Source organism: Balaenoptera ricei, chromosome 3, assembly GCF_028023285.1.
Source record: "Balaenoptera ricei isolate mBalRic1 chromosome 3, mBalRic1.hap2, whole genome shotgun sequence".
In the NCBI taxonomy this organism is placed as follows: Eukaryota; Metazoa; Chordata; class Mammalia; order Artiodactyla; family Balaenopteridae; genus Balaenoptera; species Balaenoptera ricei.
The window spans coordinates 18,584,687-18,603,938 of record NC_082641.1 but is presented as its reverse complement, the minus strand read 5'-3'; the positions used below and the strand labels follow the sequence as shown (position 1 = coordinate 18,603,938).

The window sequence follows — 19,252 nt, the reverse complement described above, 5'->3', positions numbered from 1 at the left end:
GAGGCAGCCCAGTTCCTTGCCTTCTGTCACATTCTACTCTTACTTCTCTCTCTCTCTCTGGTGACTCATTTTCAGTCTCCTTTGTTATCTCATCTCTGTACAAGTGTCAATAAATTTGAATTTCCTATGCATTTAATCTTATGTCTTCTTTTCTTCTTATGCCAACTTTCTCCCTAGGAAAATACATTCTCTCCCATGGCTTTAAATCTCATTTATACTTAGAGGCCCCAAAGTGTATATCTCCAGAACAGATCTACTTTAGTCATTACAAACTTACCTTATTGAACCAACTATATTCCCATCTGCTCACAATTATATAACCTAGCTCAGGATGAGGTTCTTTTTTAAACACGTTTTTTCCAGAAAGCTGTTTTGGCACTTCACTTCTGTTACTCTGCACATCCAATCTATCATGTAGTCTTGTCAATTTACTCTTATCAATATATAACTGCACCCGTTTTATTTTCCCTTATTACAAACAGTAGTTTGAGCCACTGTGATCAATTTCACCTGAATTATTGCAGTATTTTTTTAAATTAGCTGTCTCGTTTTGCTTTGGACAGTTCAATCCCTGGTAATTCTACCCAATTTACTCTTGAAATTGTAATGAAACAATTTTCAATAACTCTGATCAGTGAATTCCCATGCTTAACATACATTGAGAACCTTTTCAGTACATTTAGAATAAAATGCAAAACTCTTAACCTGGCCTGTAAATCTTTACTTGCCATTCCATATTTATTCTGCTTACTTCCCCTCAATCTCTATATTCTAACCACCAGGACCTTATGTTCAGTTCATCTGAAAGCTAAGCTCTATCTTAGTTTAGGGTCCTTACACATGCCATTTTTTCTACCTAGAACTGGTTTTCCTTGGTCTTTGGATGGTGATTTCAGAGCCATTCATCAGTTCTCAGCTGAATTGCCTTTTCCTCAGGAATGTCTTAGAACTACCTCACCTTAAAGCCAAATTACATGACCAACACAAAACATAACATCACACCCTTATGTTTGCTTATATTACTCATATGGTATTGCATATTTTATTGTTTATAATTGTTATTCATTTGCCTGATGATATTCATAAAAGTTCTCTTACTTAATGACAGTAAACTCTATGAAGTCAGGGATGTTATCTATCTTAGTCATCTATCTTCCATATCTAGCGTAGTACAAAGACATTCAAAACATAGTTTTAGAATTAATAAATGAGGAGCAGGCTTGTATTTTTATCCTTCCTGAACTTTATTTCAGGATTAGAAAAGAAAAACAAGGTTTGAGACAAACGGCGCTGTAAATGTCGGCACATTGGGCCGGCAAGTCAGCGGGCTGGGCAGACGGGGAAGCAACCCCCCCCGCCACGTTCTTTATAAAGTGTTTCTGATCTGCCTGCACCTTGTTCCCCGAGACTCTGCATCACGGGGAACACATTCTCAATGGCAGTACCGTTTGACTCCAGGTGTGCTGCTGAAATATAAAGTCAAAATTCCTTTGTATGATGCATAAACATTTCAGTCTTTTGGTTACTATTTAACTCTGCAATCACATGCTCCTGTTATGCTCACTTAACTGTTACCTAACCAAGCTTGGGTCCACTCACCCACGCACAGTAAAGTCAATCTACTGACAATGGGTTGTGGTGAAGGAAAGTGCAGTGTTTATTGTAAGGTGCCATACAAGAAGTCCAGGGCAGCTAATACTCAAAAAACCTAAACTCTCAATGGGTTTCAGAAGAGCATTTTTAAAGGTCAGGTGAGGGAGGGGAGTTGGAGGGTATATGATCAGCTTGTGCACAATTCTCTGATTGGTTGAAGGTGAGGTAACAGAGGGGTGTCACAAGGGTTAACCTTATCAGTCCTTAGGCTCTAGTAGGTGTGCGGGCTATGTGCTCCTGGTCATCAAGTAGTTAACTTCCTCCATTTGGTGTGGGTTGTAGCATCTGCCAAACAACACACGAAACATGTATCAGATACTGTCACCTAGGTACTTCAGAGAAAAACCAAAGACTCTGTGACTGCCATATGGCTGATTTACTGCTTAAATTCTTACCAGTTCTCCTGGCCCAACTGCTATTTTTGTCACTACATCCTTTTTTTTTTAAATTAATTAATTAATTTATTTATTTTTGGCTGTGTTGGGTCTTCGTTGCTGGGCGCAGGCTTTCTCTAGTTGCGGCGAGCGGGAGCTACTCTTTCGTTGCAGTGGGCAGGCTTCTCATTGCGGTGGCTTTTCTTGTTGCGGAGCACGGGCTCTAGGCGTGCGGGCTTCAGTAGTTGTGGCACGCGGGCTCAGTAGTTGTGGCTCATGGGCTTAGTTGCGGCTCACGGGCTTAGTTGTTCCACAGCATGTGGGATCTTCCCGGATCAGGGCTCGAACCCGTGTCCCCTGCATTGGCAGGCGGATTCTCAGCCACTGCGCCACCAGGGAAGAAGCCCTGTCACTACATCCTTTTAATCATGAATTCTTGAGTCAGGCTTTTGTGACTCAGGAGAGGCCTGGGAAACTACAGCTTCTCTACAGAGGCAGGCAGAAGACATGGGCAGGGGGGTCTGTCCCAGGAAGGCCCCATAGGGCCCTGATTTGTTCCATAACCACTCTGTGTTCCAGACGAGTAAAACTTAGATTATGCTTAAATTTGTGTACTCTTTACACTTCTACTCATAACCTTTGGTAGGGGTGGGATGGGCAGAGAATGTTGACTCTTTACTCCAGTTTTGTTGGCCTAGTGACTTTCTTCAAAACAATTAATTACCACATTTTTCAGGGTTTTGAGAAGGAAAAAGGAACCACAGTGGGTATCTCAAGCAGAAATTACACTGAAACATACACAGAAAAGCTGGAATAGCTGAAGTGTGCTTGTGTCTGAAGGCATGGAGGAAAGTCTGGGGTTATTGAATTTAAAGACACAGAAAAATTCCTACAACCTTGGTTCCGGGAGATGCTCCTATTACCAAAGCTTTAAGCTTCTCACGTCCACAGATTGGTGCTTAGACACGAGAACATGATGTCCTGTCACTTCCACTACTTCTAAAACTGCCATCTCTGTGGCTTTAGTTGCTGCCAGAATTAACAATAGCAGGATGGGCTCTGACTTATTAACCTTCTAAGCTGATACACTTGCATACAATGGGAAAGTGGTCTAAGCTGTATCCAGAACACTGGCTCAAAGGGAGTTTCATTGCTTGTTTGGTTTTGCTTTAGCTTTCTAAATGCTTTAACTTTAAGGAGAGAGGAATGAGTGCTGAAAAAAAAAAACCTGTACACACAAACTACCACACATCTTCCATAAATGTTTTCCCAGAAACATCAGCAAAATAATGCAGACTCACTTTGAAACCTAATATCGCTTCCCTTACTTCCCATAGTACTACAACTGTGCAACTGTCTTCCCCAACATACTCTGAGATCTCCTGGGCATTATCCATCTATGTAATACTTTCATCTATGATAAGGTCTTCCAAATATTAGGTTCTCAATAAATATATTTTGAATTATTTAAATACTGAATGAATGAATAATCAACTGTATAGCCCTCACTTCTGATTTGCATGCAGCTAACGTTCCTCCACAAATTTTCTGCCATATATGTAAGCTTAGGCAAATAATATGGCAATTATCACATTTTTCAAAATTCATCTGCTATCACCTCAGTTGCCAGAGAATTCTCCTTCATAACCTTTTGAACATAAGTTACAAAAAATCATTAGCATCAATCTTCATAATTAAACCTTTTTTTTTTTTAGAACAGTGTCAATCTCTAGCCAATTTTGCAGTCAGGTTTATGTAGGTACAGAATAAATATTGATAAATATTGAATGAATAAAGGCATGAATGAATGAATCCAATGACTTGAAAATAAACATCCATCTTTAAAGTTGTAAAATCATCCATCCATATTAGGGCACTCCTGATTAGGTCGGTCCCATCAAGAATACTTTATTTTTCTTAAAACCAACTGATTCAGAAACTTAATTATTTAATTATTTCTTGTAAAAACTGAAAGCAAAAAAGTAGATAATTTCAGTATTATAGTTGAAATTTCCACACTCTTCTTTCAATAATTGATGCATCAAGCCAACAATAAAATCATTAGTTGAACCGAACAGCACTATCACTGAACTTGATCTCACTAACGTTTATAGAACACTCCATCCAACAGCAGAATACCTATTTGTCAAAATCCAGAGTTTAAAACACGAATAGTAAATCTTTATATATGCAATGAAGAATATCAATTAGGAGGTTATGAGATCCCAGGATAGAATGTAGAATGTTAAAAACTCCACCTATATTACAAACAAACATATAAAATAACTTCATTGAAGGGAGTGGAGAGAAAGGGTGCTGACCAAGGTGACTTTGAAGATAAATGGAGTCTCTAAGACTAAAAGCAAAAAATCTGTACATATGTATTTTACTTTAATTGATACAGATGTTTCTCTGTGAGGTACACTTTATCAATTATTTTACCTCTATACACATATAATGGAATTGAACATTTAAATAATAGATGTCAGATGGTGGAAGTCAGGTTTTTCATTGTTGGAGTGAGAGTTTACAGGTAGGGGGAGAAGGCTAGAGTGATCATGTATCAATAGATTAGAGTTGGAGACATAAGTAAGAACTCATGTAGATCTTAATATAGACACAGATGGTTGCATATAGAACTATTTATAGATATTTATATACATGGGAAAGAATACATACATACATATGCACATATTTTTCTTTGCTTGTCAGACGAGAAGTCCTTAAAGAAATTACACCACCTTAGCTTGAAGCACACCTAGCATTTAGATATGGATTTTTTATAAAGAAACCTGGGCTCTTTGGAAAAAAGGCCAATCTAAGAATGGGGAAAAGAAATACACGGGATGAACGTGGAGCACCTTGTAGTGCCAGAAAGTAAGGAAGTGCTCCAAATATTTGAATTTACATATTATTCCAATTTGGGAAGGAGTGCATTGAAAATTAAAGAGTTTTTATGTGTATTCTGTTATTTCTGTTATGGCTCTTCTTCATGCTCTCAGTGGTTTCAGAAATGTATCTTCTAGTATGTAAGGCATCAGTATATAAACTGCAAATGGTACTCTATATGAGAAGCTGAATTATGAAAAAGTGCATCTATTATGAGAGTCTCACACCTAGGTCAGGACACATAGTTTGGCAGTGGCAGAATAGAGAGCAAAGCCTAGTGGCCTTGGATGCCATTGTTTAACTCCTATCTATCTGGGAACTAAAGAATTAGATAAGACTCAACTACATAGTTTAGACATTTAAAGTAATTACATTTATTTAGAAATAAAATCAATTTAGAGATGGGAGATCATGTTGGAAATACTTTGAGAATTTTACATTTATAGATTCAAAAGAAAATCATCTTCTGAATAGTGTTACTAATAAAAGAACTTTGTCTTGATCTACATAGTCTGAGCAGAAAACTTCTAGACTCTCTCTAGCAAGAACTTACAGAATAAGATTTACAAATCTCAATAAGCCAGTTTTTATGTCAGTGTCATCTTAGAATAAATTGACGGCTGCTAAAACTTAATTTAGTTTGAGTCTCTTCTGATCATATTTATAGTTTTACAGACAGCCATGTTCAATTCGATTATATTATATCTTACAAGAAATATGCCAAGTTTAAATTAAGAATCTATTTTAAATGCTCTGATATTCAGGAATTTCTATCAAATTGCACTAAGCTAAGGATTTTAAACAAAACGTTTTACTTAATAAAACATTTGATCCCAATAGTAAATTTGTCGATATTAATCTCCACATTTTATTTTTGCATTTTCTAAAGCACATCTGTCAGAGTAATTATAGACTCCTGCATGTAATCTGATATTAGATGAAAAGTTTAAACTACAAATGACATAATATTAATATACAGAAGAATGAATTGATTTTTATGTTATTCTTGAAAAGAGAGTCCATCTTTTATAAAGTAAATTAAATTTACAAGTAAAAATTGAAAGTGGTATTTTGAATCATTTTAGACAGTGAACTTTCAGTTTCTGATGTTAATCATCTGTTGAATAACTTTTAAGTGATCAAATAATGAGATAATTAGGGGGTTCAGTAACTAGAGGAAGGAAAGGAAGAAATATTATTATGATATCACATACACGATATGTTATGTCACTTACTATATCATAGACTTTAATTTTGTCAATTACTTTATTTAGGGACATTAGGACAACTTGACCTAGGCTACTTTATTTATTTATTTACTTTTGCAATAATATTTTATTTGTTCTGTTTGGTCCATTGTTAGTGTAAAATTATTTAGAGTTACATTGACTAAAATTAATATTGTAGTTTCTAGCTGTTCACAGGATTTGTTTTGCCTTAATTTACTAACTAATCTCTTGGCAGAGCTAAAACAATAAAGCTATTAAAGATATGTAGGTAAGTGCCAATGAGGAAAGAGACAAGTGTATTTACATGTCACTTTCCATTACGAGCAATGGGAAAAATTAAGACAAAATTAATTATTTTTTAATTAGTTGTATTCCTTAAAATATAATATAGTGAATATTTCTACCCTCAAAATTATCCACTGGAGTTATAGAACTTTTTGATTATTTTGTGAGTGTCAATTACATAGCTATCTCTAAAAATCAATTCAGGAAAAAAGAAAAATTTTTGTAATTTTATATATATATATATTTTGCCTAAAGTATGTGGATTAATAGCCTGTAGAATCCACATTAGAATCTAATCTGTATCTTTTACATTTTGTCAACCTAGTGTTCAATTTATTTGTGACACCAAGTTTGATAACTGGTACAAATACATATACCCTAAATGTGATTTGGATTAAATAACCTTAATTTTAAAAATCCCCAATACTCTATTTTATTATGGTCTCTATTTCTAATGATGCCTCCATGTTTAAATTAGCCTGAGTACCTAAATCTTCTTGTTATGCTGAAATTTTGGAACATCAGTCTATATCTTAACACAATTAAAGTGACACAACTAGTCATGAAATTGATTATTGCTTCATTAAAAATTATCAGAATATTTTGAGGGTCCTGGAGGTTAAAAGCTAAAATCTGTTCCTGATTTACTGTGAAAAAAGAATGATAAATGCACTAAAATCTAAGTCCAAACTTTCAAAGCTAAAATGCTGACCCAAAGCAGATAAGAATTCTCATTCAAAGGAAAAGAAGGGGAGCAGCAAGCGGACCGGAAGCAAAGCATCTGGCATTCCATTCGATTCCAAAAGTTCACCCCAAAACAAGTGTGGTTTTCAGAGAAGTGGCATAGTTGAGACATGAGAAGTAAATCACAGAAAAATACAAACCTGTATGGAAAATTCTCTTCCTACCTGATACGTTACTCTTAGAAGCATTTAGAGGAATGCTTATGAACTGGTTTGATTGAAAGGAGGAAACTGATATGGACTTTCTCTAATACAAAATGCACATAAGCTTCTAGAACATTTTCATGGATAGTATATGTCATTCATTATGTAGTAAAAATACCTGCTTTACACATTTTAATCGAAAGATTTCAAGAGGTTGCACTTGGATATCTTGGTTTCTTTAATTTCATTGTATTATAATTGAAGCCGACATTCATTTCTGAAATTGATGCAATGTCAAGATAGTGAAGTAGACTAGATGGCTTTTGCATGTTGCAATATAAAAACACAGCTTTGAAACTAGGTTTATTTGTGATCAAGTCCATTTCTGTCAATTTCTCAATATCATACCCCAGTGGATAAGCCTTTTTAAGGATCAGTATTCTTGTATGTATAATATGAAAAATAGTAACTCATTATCAGGTGGTAGGAAGAACAGAGATAATGAAATAATATATCAGAAACACTTAGAACAGTGCCAGATATACAATATGTACAAAAATTATATTACTTTTACCGCCTGTAACAAATTACATTTCTTCACTATGATTTGTTACAATGCTATATATATATATATATGCAACAAATATTTATTTTGTACTTATCAGGCACTATTCTGGGTACCAGAAATGCATCAGAAAAGGTTTTTGCTTTCATGCACTATTCATTCCAAATTGTAAGATACTGTGATTTTCACTTAGAAGCACTGATTTAGTAACAGATTTACATAAGGAGAAAAGGAAAGCTTAAGAAATATTAAAAATGTAAAACAATTTCCTCCCCTAGTTTGAAATAAACATAAGTTCACATATATTTAGTTTCTAGGTTTTCTTTGTTTTTGAATTTAAAGCAAATAAAAATACCTTTTATTGGACAGATTCACAAAAAGTATAGTTTCTTATGTTGGGAAGCTTCCCTCTTGCCCATTTTGTTCCAGAATGCAAGGCCTCAGTGACTATCAAGTCTGTGGAAGAATTTATTCAAATATCAGCTAGAATTTCCACACTTTGCATCTTCCATACAGATAAATCATGCCACATAAGGATCAGGAAATATCATCAGAAACCCTCCCAAGAGAATGGCAATGTCTTTTACGACCATTGTCTTTTAGGGCCAGTTTTATCCATGTACTTTGGCCTTTGCTCATCTAAGCTTCCCTCAGATTATATCACACGGCCCAGTAAATGTCTAGTACATTTTCCCTTACCTATTCTCTCTGTAGTTGGATTTCTGTTACTTACCATCCAATGAGATATGACAACTCTGGTGACACCATATTACTACAGTTAAATTAAACCTGCTCACACTTAATGTAAGTGCATTCACTCTTTCACACACTTCTTTAACACATCTTTTAATATAAGATCCCTAAGATCAGGGGTTCTCTATATTGCTTACTACTTAATTTCTACAGCCAAAAGCAGAACTTGGCACATAGCAAAGAATCAATATGTATCTGATGGATGACTGAATATCATGGAACGAGAACCGTGTAAGGATGGAAATATGAGTGAGGTATTTAGTGAATGGAAGTTGAGTGAGGAAATATTTCTACCTTCTGATTGTATCCCTTCCTTCCACCCCCACTTTTTTTGCCCCACAATTATAAGGGGGTGGTTTTTATTCCCTGTTATATCACTTGCTTATGTCAGAATGACCTTAAAGTTTGGTTTGGCAGTTTTGTACTAAAGAATGTATTGCATTACAGGAGAAAAGAGAAAAATAGAAATTTAGTAGAAATTAAGTTAGTTAATATTTATAATTTTAAAATGCATATAAATCAATGGGATCTTGTGGAGAAATAGACAAAAGAGGGTAGAGGAAATTACAAAATATTTGCTTTCATGCCACCAAGAAATTTAAGTGAGTGAGACTCTGGGGTTAATCACATGGAGTAGAAGGGTTACCAGAGAATAAGCAGAACTTGATGAAACTTTGGTTAGTTTGATAATGGTGGTCCTATTTTATGGTCATGATGCAATATGAAAAATGACAAATTTAAATGAAATAAATAGTATATAGAGACAGAAGTGCATTTGGCCTAAATATATCACCTGGAAGAATGCTGGGAGTAATTTGAGAGGAATTGATGCAGCTGTCTGAACTTGAGATGATTAAGGAAGTATTTACATAAAATTTATAGGTAGGTGGATAGATAGATAGATAGATAGATGAGAGAGAAGGGGAGAAAATAGCTTCTTGATACACAATGTAACTTTTCTCACTGGTTGAATCAAAAGTAGAGCCAACAGAAAAAAAAAAAAAAGCAGAGCCAACAGATCAAGTTCTTGCACAACTACTTTGCCTCCTGTGTACCTCATTGTCATTGCCTGGACAGAACTTTGGACTGAAAATGACATTCACTATCCTATTTTATTTATGTAAGGAGGCTGCTGTTTGTACTTAGAGGATTTACCACCCAAAGAAAAAAGCAGAAGCAGAAGCAGGAATGAAAAATTTGCCTTTATCATGTGCGGGCAATTATTTTCAAGTATTTTGAAAGTTTATGACAACTTGAAATACAAATATCGTTGCCACACGTAGGGACTCAGGGCAACGCTGTGAGACGTTTAAGCCCCTGCACTAGGCATGCGGCACAGCCCTCTTTCATGGGGTCCTTGAAGATATCTATGATGATGGTAAGACAATAACTTGATTCAAGATGAATCAGAACCAGCACAGGAAACAGAACTTTTCATTTCCCTGGATATCGTCTCTAGCATTGGCGTTTAGAATCATGTACTGCTTTTCCTCAGCCCTTGAGAAATGCTGTATTGATGAGCAAGAAATCAGGGAAGTCAAGAACAATGACAAGCTCCTTTGTGAAAGCTCTCCTCTGCTTTTAATTGCCAAGTCCTGCCAGTAACTTCAACACTAAATTATGAAAGGATTTTGAAATCCAGCATGATTAGATGAGAGTGAAGCACTATCTCTCAAGATTAAAATCTAAGGAAACCACAGTATTGAAATACCAGATTTGAGACTATCTTTCGGAATGATTTTAGCCTTTGAAATCAGTGTTTCAGCCAATTTAGATAAACACTACACTTTTCTCTTCATGGTCCTTCAGTTGTATTTTTATCATGAAAAGCAAAAGCACTTCCTTGAAATAGCCCACATCATCTGAAAGATGCCACGTGTAACATTGATTGGCAGGCATTTGAGAATGGTAGACAGCCAATAAATCATTTAGAACTGTGTGTCCTTCAGTTCAACTTTAAACATTTACCTTTTCTCCCTTTAAAAAGCGCATTTCAATATCAAATATATATATTTTTCTATTTAAACTTATGCATCAACCTGAATATTGGGACACGCAGTGAAACTAACTGATTTGGCAATAATCCCTTAGAGCATAACTATAAACTAAATGCAATTTACATTTACGCGACAGATTTGGTTCCCAGACCAGACAATTTGTTAGTTATCAAAGGCATGTTTTAGTCCTGATTTCTGTACAGAGGAATTTATGAAATTCCATAAATAGAAACATTGTTTTCTTAATTCCTGGATTTATGATATCTTGGTATTGAGGATTTATAAGGAAGCATTTAAAAAAAGTATAAAGCAAACAATTTAGGTTTCACAAGAACTAAAAGGCAAGAACTGTGATTGGACACACTCACCACTTCAAGGATGGATTTGCCCCAGCTGCTGGGAGCAATATAATAGGAAAGACTTCAGCTGCCAGCTCCTTCAAGGACTGCCTCAGCTGCAAGAGTTATCTGACCCAACATTCAGTCCTTCCTGGAGCACATGGTATCCAAACACTGATGGAGACAGTGGTATAAAAGCCTGAGCATTTTGACCCAACCTGGGATGACCCTGACAGTTCCTTCCAGTTCCAGAGAAACCCATGGCTCACATTCTTCCTCTTCCACTCCTGCGTCTACAGATGGGGTTCCCATGGGTGATACTTAATAAAACTGCCAAATATCAGATTCGCTCTCAGAATCCATAACACACACTTTAGTTTCTTAAATTTTTATTGGGATACAGTTGATTTACAATGTTGTGTTAGTTTCAAGTGTATAGCAAAGTGAATCAGTTATACATATACATATATCCACTCTTTTTTAGATTCTTTTCCCATATAAGCCATTACAGAGTATCAAGTAGAGTCCCCTGTGCTGTACAGCAGGTCTTTATTAGTTATCTATTTTATATATAGTAGTATGTATATGTCAGTCCCAATCTCCCAATTTATCCCTCCCCCTTACCCCCTGGTAACCATAAGTTTTCTAAGTCTGTGAGTCTGTTTCTGTTTTGTAAATAAGTTCATTTGTATCATTTTTTAGATTCCACATAGAAGTGATATCATATGATATTTGTCTTTCTCTGTCTGACTTACTTCACTCAGCATGACAGTCTCTAGGTCCATCCACATCGCTGCAAATGGCAGTATTTCATTCTTCTTTATGGCTGAGTAATATTCCATTGTATTTATGTACCTGGAGAAAACCATAATTTGAAAAGATACATGCACCCCAATGTTCATTGCAGCACTATTTACAATAGCCAGGACATGGAAGCAAATTAAATGTCCATCAACAGAGGAATGAATAAAGAAGGTGTGGTACATTTAACACACACGTTAAATACAGAGGCAGCCATGTAAATCCTGTTTCTGGGAATTATTTCAAAAATTCATAAAAAACATATATAATTATTGGTTGTTTAGGTAAGTATTTGAGGAGAGGGAAACAATGATGGAAAGTAAAAGGAAGTATAAGCTTCTGTTAAATAATGTCTTCCCATATTTAGCAAATATACAAATTGCATGTACACTACACTCCTTCCTTTGAGCCCAGTATTTCAATATTATATGTTTGTGTGTGTGTGTGTGTGTGTGTGTGTCTGTGTCTACTGAAATCATTGTAGATTTTACTGGATCTCAGTATAAGGAGATTCTGAAGAGTATGTCTGGAATTGGGTTGAATAGTGGAGGACTCATATTGACACATGAAGCCTGTTACTTTGGCGTTTCATTAGTTTTATTATTGTAACAGACATCTCCATGACCTAAATATATTTTTACATTTGCTACCTTTTTAAAGTTATTTATGTGAAATTAATAACTCTATTTATTACCTTAGAAACAGTTTATAATGATTTATTAATATGGATTTATTGTCAATAATACATTTTGACTTATTGTATCTTTGTGGAGCCATTTAAAAAATTAAATTGTAATAGAAGGGAATAAATGCATATTATAAGCTGCTTGCTTTGTGTAATGGATCTGTTTAACTACAGGACTATTTTTGCTTTGAAAGAAGTTAAGACCAAATTGTTCTAGTAAACTGAACTGGAGGTGACATTTGTCATTAATCCCCTTTTCTCAAGACCTTACCAGTCTTTAATTCACCTTAGCAAACACTTGTAACTAACACACTATGTACTTATATTTTTTGCCTTCTGTTTATCCAAATAGATTTTAAGTTCCATGAGGGGAAGTTTTCTTGTCAGTTAGTTCATTCTTATTAGTACATCCCCTGTGTCTAGTATATATCAAGTACTTAAACATTATTTGTTGAATGAATGGCTCTTATTTTAAAGAGAAGCCAAAATTTTAGCCTTAGTAGAGGGAATCCATGCCCACATCTGGCCCTGGATATTATATTGTTTGTATGATTCTTCTACCAAAATAACTGTTTAATAATAGAGAAAATCATTCAAAGTAACTTTGTGTCTGAAGAATTTTTTACCTTATACGTGAAATTAAAAAACAGTGGTATTAGTTCTGACTTTTATATTAATTAAGTGTTTGACAAAGTTGTCTTATCACAGTATACTATGCACTTGAAAAGTGCTTGTTTATGTGAGTGCTGGCATTAATGAATGTGTAGCTTTCAGGGGTGAGAAGAGGGATAATGAAGAGCTGGCCTCTATATACCTCCTTCCCTGTAATGTCATTTACTATATTGATTTTCCACTCTCTACTCCCCAAATAAAATTTTGCAGTGGGCATTTGGGAAACTCTAGATATAAGGAAGAGAATTTAATATCCTAACTGAGACAAGAGGTGACTTCATTTTGATTTTCCATTTAGAGTTTATAGTGTAATTAAAGAAAATGCACATATATCTAGAGATAATCATGGATAATAAACACATACAATTACCATTATAAGTGGATATTATAACAGCTGAAGCACAAAAAGAAATGAAAAAGTATTATCAGCATTATGCAAATGCATATTCTCTTCAAGAATTCCAGTTACAGTGAAAGTATTAAAATAATTCAACACATTCGGAGCCCATATGTGTTGTGATCGTTTTTAAAAGTATTCAAAAATTTCTGTGCAGAAAACATTTTTTATAAAGATCTTGTTTAAACGAAAGTATTTAGAAGAGTACGGTATAAAATTACATTGCGGAACACAATTATTTTTCTCTTTAGAACACACATAATAAAACATAATTATCTGTATTTTTTTTTTCCCTAAACATGAGTTTTAGTGGTGTTACTTGATCCTGCATAATAAGGGTACTTTTTTTCTTAACGTAAATGTAGTATAGTAATTCTTTCTAATTCAGAAAGTATAGTTACAGTCTAGGCAGAAAGGATCTGAAGATCACACAGCAAGTGCAGTGAAATATCTCAATGACATCGACTTCTAGAGAGAATTTTGTAAATTCTTATTATCAGTGCATACATGTAACTGATAACTCAAGAGTGAATTCTACAAAATCATTTACAAAAGTCTCCTCTTTTGCCCCAGAAGTCTTTCCTAAGAATAACCCTTACAGATTCTCTCTACTCCTCACCCATTTACTGCTTGGGGAGAGGTATTAGTTACAAGACTGGTGAGTGTTCTAGAGGAAAGTCTGGGCCTGTGTTTCTCGGTCATTCGTGCTCTGTCTCCTTGTTGAGAGCAGTTGCTGTGGTCTGCATTCTACACCACACAGTCAGATTGGGGAGCAAGCTCTTGTCCTTTGGTAAGGTCTGGCCGCTTCCTAGGAAAGCTTACATCAGGTGATAAATACGAACAACCCGATAGGACCAGCCTTAGAGGTACTTTTTCAAACAATAAGTAATAGAGCTGATATTTTTATCTTAATCTGTTTAATCACTGCTTTTGTAATACTATAGATTGTAACAATGAATGGAGCAGTAAATTCCTATGTTATCAAATATAAACGATAAATACACTATATATCAAATGCATTATTATATCCCTATACTCTTACAATAATGGTTTTTTAAACTTGTTTTTACTGTTATTTATTATTAGTTTGTCTTTATCCTAATATCATTTATATTATCAGACTCTGAATATCTTCAAAACATAAGTTAATAGAAATATAAATTTTTGTTCCTAAACTTAGAATCTTAGAGAATGGCTCTCCAAAATGGGGTGTTGATAGCCCTCTTGTGTATTTTTATTTAATTTGTACATTTGGTCACTATTAGGAAACTTGGTCATTTTTTGCCTGCTTTGACACACACAAAACATCTGCTAACAAGTTGTATGTTATTTCTTTACTGATGTTTTTACTTTTGCTATTTTTCCCTGTTAATATTCCATGTGTGTATAGCATTGCTTGAAGATTTAATTTAAAGTCATTATTATATATGCCATTGGAGATTGCTATTGACCTTTCAATATTCATGACCCCATTCTTAGTCACAGAATCCCAGTTTAGCTGAACGCAATGTACCATTTTCCACCTTCCTTTATGTCTTAATGCAACCATACTAAGGCAAGTTGTTTGGAACTTCTGAGATGGCTCATTAATTGCAGTTGACTCAGCAGGTACATATGCCCTTTTTACTTTTTTAATTAATTTTTTATTGGAGTACAGTTGATTTATAATGATGTGTTAGTTTCTGCTGTACAGCAAAGTAAATCATTTATACATATACATATATCTACTCTTTTTTGTATTCTATTCCCATATAGGTCATTACAAAATGTTGAGTAGAGTTGTCGTAGTCAGATATGCCCTATTTTATTTATTTATTTATTTATTTATTTATTTATTTAACATCTTTATTGGAGTATAATTGCTTTACAATGGTGTGTTACTTTCTGCTTTATAACAAAGTGAATCAGTTATACATATACAAGATATGCCCTATTTTAAATCTTTGTATACATTTTGCAGCTGGCCTGGAATGCAGATGTAATGGCTAGAAGCATTAGGTAAGCTTTCAGACAGAAGCCATGTGCTGAAATTAGTGAAAGAGAAGTACAGTCTCAGGTTCCTGATGACAACATGAAGCTTGCATTCTAGCAATAGACCACCAATTTGCAAACTTCTTATATGTCAGAGTAAAAAGCAAACCTCCATTTTTTTAAAGCTTCTATATTTGGATCTCCAAATGCTATTTCTAACTGATAAACATGCCCACAAATTAAATAGGTATTAGAAATTTACTCATCAATTTATTTATTTATTTTTATTTATTGAGGCATAGTTGATTTATATTATGTTTCAGGTATACAACATACTGTTTCACAATTTTTAAAGATTATACTCAATTTATAGTTATTATAAAATATTGGCTATATTCCCTGTGCAATATATCCTTATAGCTTTTTTATTTTATACATAGTTTGCCCCTCTTAAACCCTACTCCTGCATTGCCTTTCACCCCTTCCGTGTCCGCACTGGTAACTACTATTTTGTTCTCTATATCTGTGAGTCTGTTTATTTTTGTTATATTCACTAGTTTGTTTTATATTTTTATATTCCATATATAAATGAAATCATACAGTATTTGTCTTTCTCTGTCTGAATTATTTCACTAAGCATAATACCCTCCAGGTCCATCCATGTTGTTGCAAAGGGCAAAATTTCATCATTTTTTTTTTATGGCTGAGTAGTATCCCATTGTGTGTGTGTGTGTGTGTATATATATATATATATATATATATATATATATATATACACATATATATATATATATACACACACACACACACATTTTCTTTTTTTTAATTTATTTAATTAATTTATTTTTATACATCAGGTTCCTATTAGTTGGGAGATTGGGATTGACATATATACACTAATATGTATAAAATAGATTACTAATACCACATTTTCTTTATCCATTCATCTGTGATGGACACAAGTTGCTTCAATATCTTTGCTATTGTAGATAATGCTTCTCTGAACATTGGGGCACATGTATCTTTTTGAATTAGTGTTTTTGTTTTCTTCGGATGTATTCACCAATATAATAATCATAATTTACTGGAATAGTACTTTAGGAGGTTAATCCATGATAAATAGTCTATCCATGGAAACACTTATAAATTGCAAATCATTATAAGATACTGGATTTACATGGTCCCTCATTTATATATATATCACTGAATTACTGTGCTGTACACCTGAAACTAACATGAGATTGTAAATCAACTATACTTAAATAAAATAATAGAAACAAAAGCAAAAAAAAAAAAATGAGGTATCATGTAGATCCAATATCTCATAATATATATGTTCTTTTTCAGATTTTTCTCCTTTACGGGTTATTACATGATACCTCTTAATTCTTTTTGTCATGACTATAATTTACATGGACACAAAAACTGTTATAAGAGTTTTGTATGTATAAATGAATTGTGCCTCCTAACACTGTATATAGATGAGAGTAACAACAATTTATCTTTTCATTATAAATGTCTGAAATTTTTGGATTACATTTCACAAAACATACCTCTTGAGTTACACTTTTATTATCACCAAAGTTTTAGCTAATTTGATTAGCAAAGCAGCACATGATGCAAATAGCAACCCATTACCTCTGCAAGAAAACTTTTGGAATAGGAAAGCCTATTTACGGTGGTCATTCAGGCCTAGACATCTTTGACTTGATAATATGTTGCAACACTGTATTACATATATGGAAGTGTATATTTTTGAGGACACACATTTCTAAAATATTGAAAAATTTAGTAATAGTTGTTTCTAAAACTATTCTTTAATATAAAAGGGGATAAGAAGACCTTACTCTAGATGTTAGGTTGAGAACCTCTGCTTTGATATTTTGAATATATTGAATGGAAACAAGGTCACCCTATCATGTAGAACTATTTAGGTAGCTGAGTTATACTACATAGATCTAGTCAAAGGGGAAATATCAGGACACATCTATAAGTCATACACCAAGGGAAAAAATTCTTTCAAAATGCTTATAAGAAACACCCAAGTCGAAGGAGTCCTTTAAAGTATTATATAACACTTCATACCTGACAGCTGCAACACAACACATGTATAGATTAAAAGACAGTCACCCATATTGAATTTACCTGCTGATGGAGTGGAATATTGTGCTGTGCTTTTCTCAACAGCAGGACTGAAAGGTATGTCCTCCTCTAGCACACAACAAAAGGAGTGAGAAAGATATTTCCTAAATTTTAAAGGAAAAATAGAGATACTTAAATAGAGGGTGATATTGATGGTGTTAGAAGGTGAGTGTCACCTCTAAAACTGTTTGCTCATTACATTTTGTGACCTTCTTTGGCAATATCACAGTCCTGTAGATGATTATTTTTTATCCATACAGCTTGAGAGTGAGAAGGGGGGATATAGAAGATAGAATAGGAGGGGATCACTGTAGAGACCACAGTGGTGAACAGGCCTGTCGGAATCCTGAGCTTGGCCACATCACAAAACGATACTCAAATTTAAAGTCAGAAAAGAATGAGATATCAAACACATTAAGCTTAGTTTTTGTTGATATTCATCCAGATCAGCATTTAGGGTGCCGAAAGGTCATATTCCAAATAAGTCACAGATCTGACTGGATTCAGCATCCTTGTCCACTCAGAGTCTTGTCCATCTTTCATGGTCACAGCAACCATGTGCATTATAGAAGCTACTAGTTCCTAGGAGCCCAGATCCCCAGGCCTGTGATCTTTTTATAGTTTTGAAAGGGATCTGGAGGTAGAATGCAAGAGTATTTTCAACATTCAAGGGTCTGATCTGTTGCTTTATGAGAAGATTCATGCCATATCACATCTAAATTTTTTTCCAAAATTTATTATAAATTTTTACAACCTCTTTGGGTCTATGTAAGTTTACGTAACCTGACCTTGGCTTACAGAAGGCACAAGGTTTAAACATCTAATCATCAGAAATTAGCAGAAAGTTTGCTGAAATTTGAGGTGCAGTAACTTTGGGGATTGAACCATAAGTATCCCTTGATGCCCTGATTCCCATCCAGACCCTCGGTGGCTAAAATTTAATCTTAATTCTGCTTGAAATTAAGTGTTTGTATTCATCTATCATTCGTTTTTGATAAAATGCCTAGAGAGATAAAATGAGGATGTCAAAGAACAATCTCTTATAAAAATGTGTATGGCTTTAATAATAATTGTATGTTCTGTTTATTTGACTGCTGCTAAACTCTAAAGTTCATTTGTAGCAAATTTTTATTTTTTATGCAACAATTTGCCTGTCAGGATTCCTAAAATAATTGTCAGCTGTCAGTGGGCTGACAATGTTTTCTTCCGTTACAATGCATTTCCAGTTGTTAGTAGTACTAGGACCTTTTAAATAAGAGAAGCATCTGAGGACGATAGCTTTAAGGGAGATGGTCCTTTGACCAGATAAGACAACATGGGACTTACTGTGACATTTAACTACCAATGATATTTGTAAATAAGACAGAGAAAGACAAATATCATATGATATCACTCATATGTGGAATCTAATTTTTAAAATGATATAAATGAAATTATTTACAAAACAGAAACAGACTCACAGATTTGGAAAACAAACATATGGTTACCAAAGGTGAAATATGGTGGGGGGAAGGGATAAATTAAGAGTTTGAGATTAACATACTACTATATATAAAATAGATAACAAGCAAGAACCTACTGTATAGCACAGGGAACTCTAGTCAATATTCTGTA

General features: G+C 34.2%; 1 long non-coding RNA gene across 21 annotated transcripts in view; it reads right to left on the bottom strand.

Annotated features, from left to right (window-relative positions):
• Positions 1 to 19,252, bottom strand: part of LOC132362148 (uncharacterized) — a 322,664-nt gene that overhangs the window by 17,070 nt on the left and 286,342 nt on the right. For 6 of the 21 annotated variants that reach the window (XR_009502250.1, XR_009502246.1, XR_009502253.1 and 3 more), the window contains 4 exons: positions 17,642 to 17,742; positions 11,001 to 11,825; positions 8,238 to 8,338; positions 1,634 to 1,938 (listed from right to left, as the gene is read on the bottom strand). The exons of 4 other annotated variants lie outside the window; for them this stretch is intronic. This is a non-coding gene — a long non-coding RNA (uncharacterized LOC132362148). Of the gene's footprint in view, positions 1 to 1,633; positions 1,939 to 8,237; positions 8,339 to 11,000; positions 11,826 to 17,641; positions 17,743 to 19,252 lie in introns of those variants that run through there. 11 more of the 21 variants (XR_009502249.1, XR_009502241.1, XR_009502261.1 and 8 more) reach the window with 8 other exon arrangements.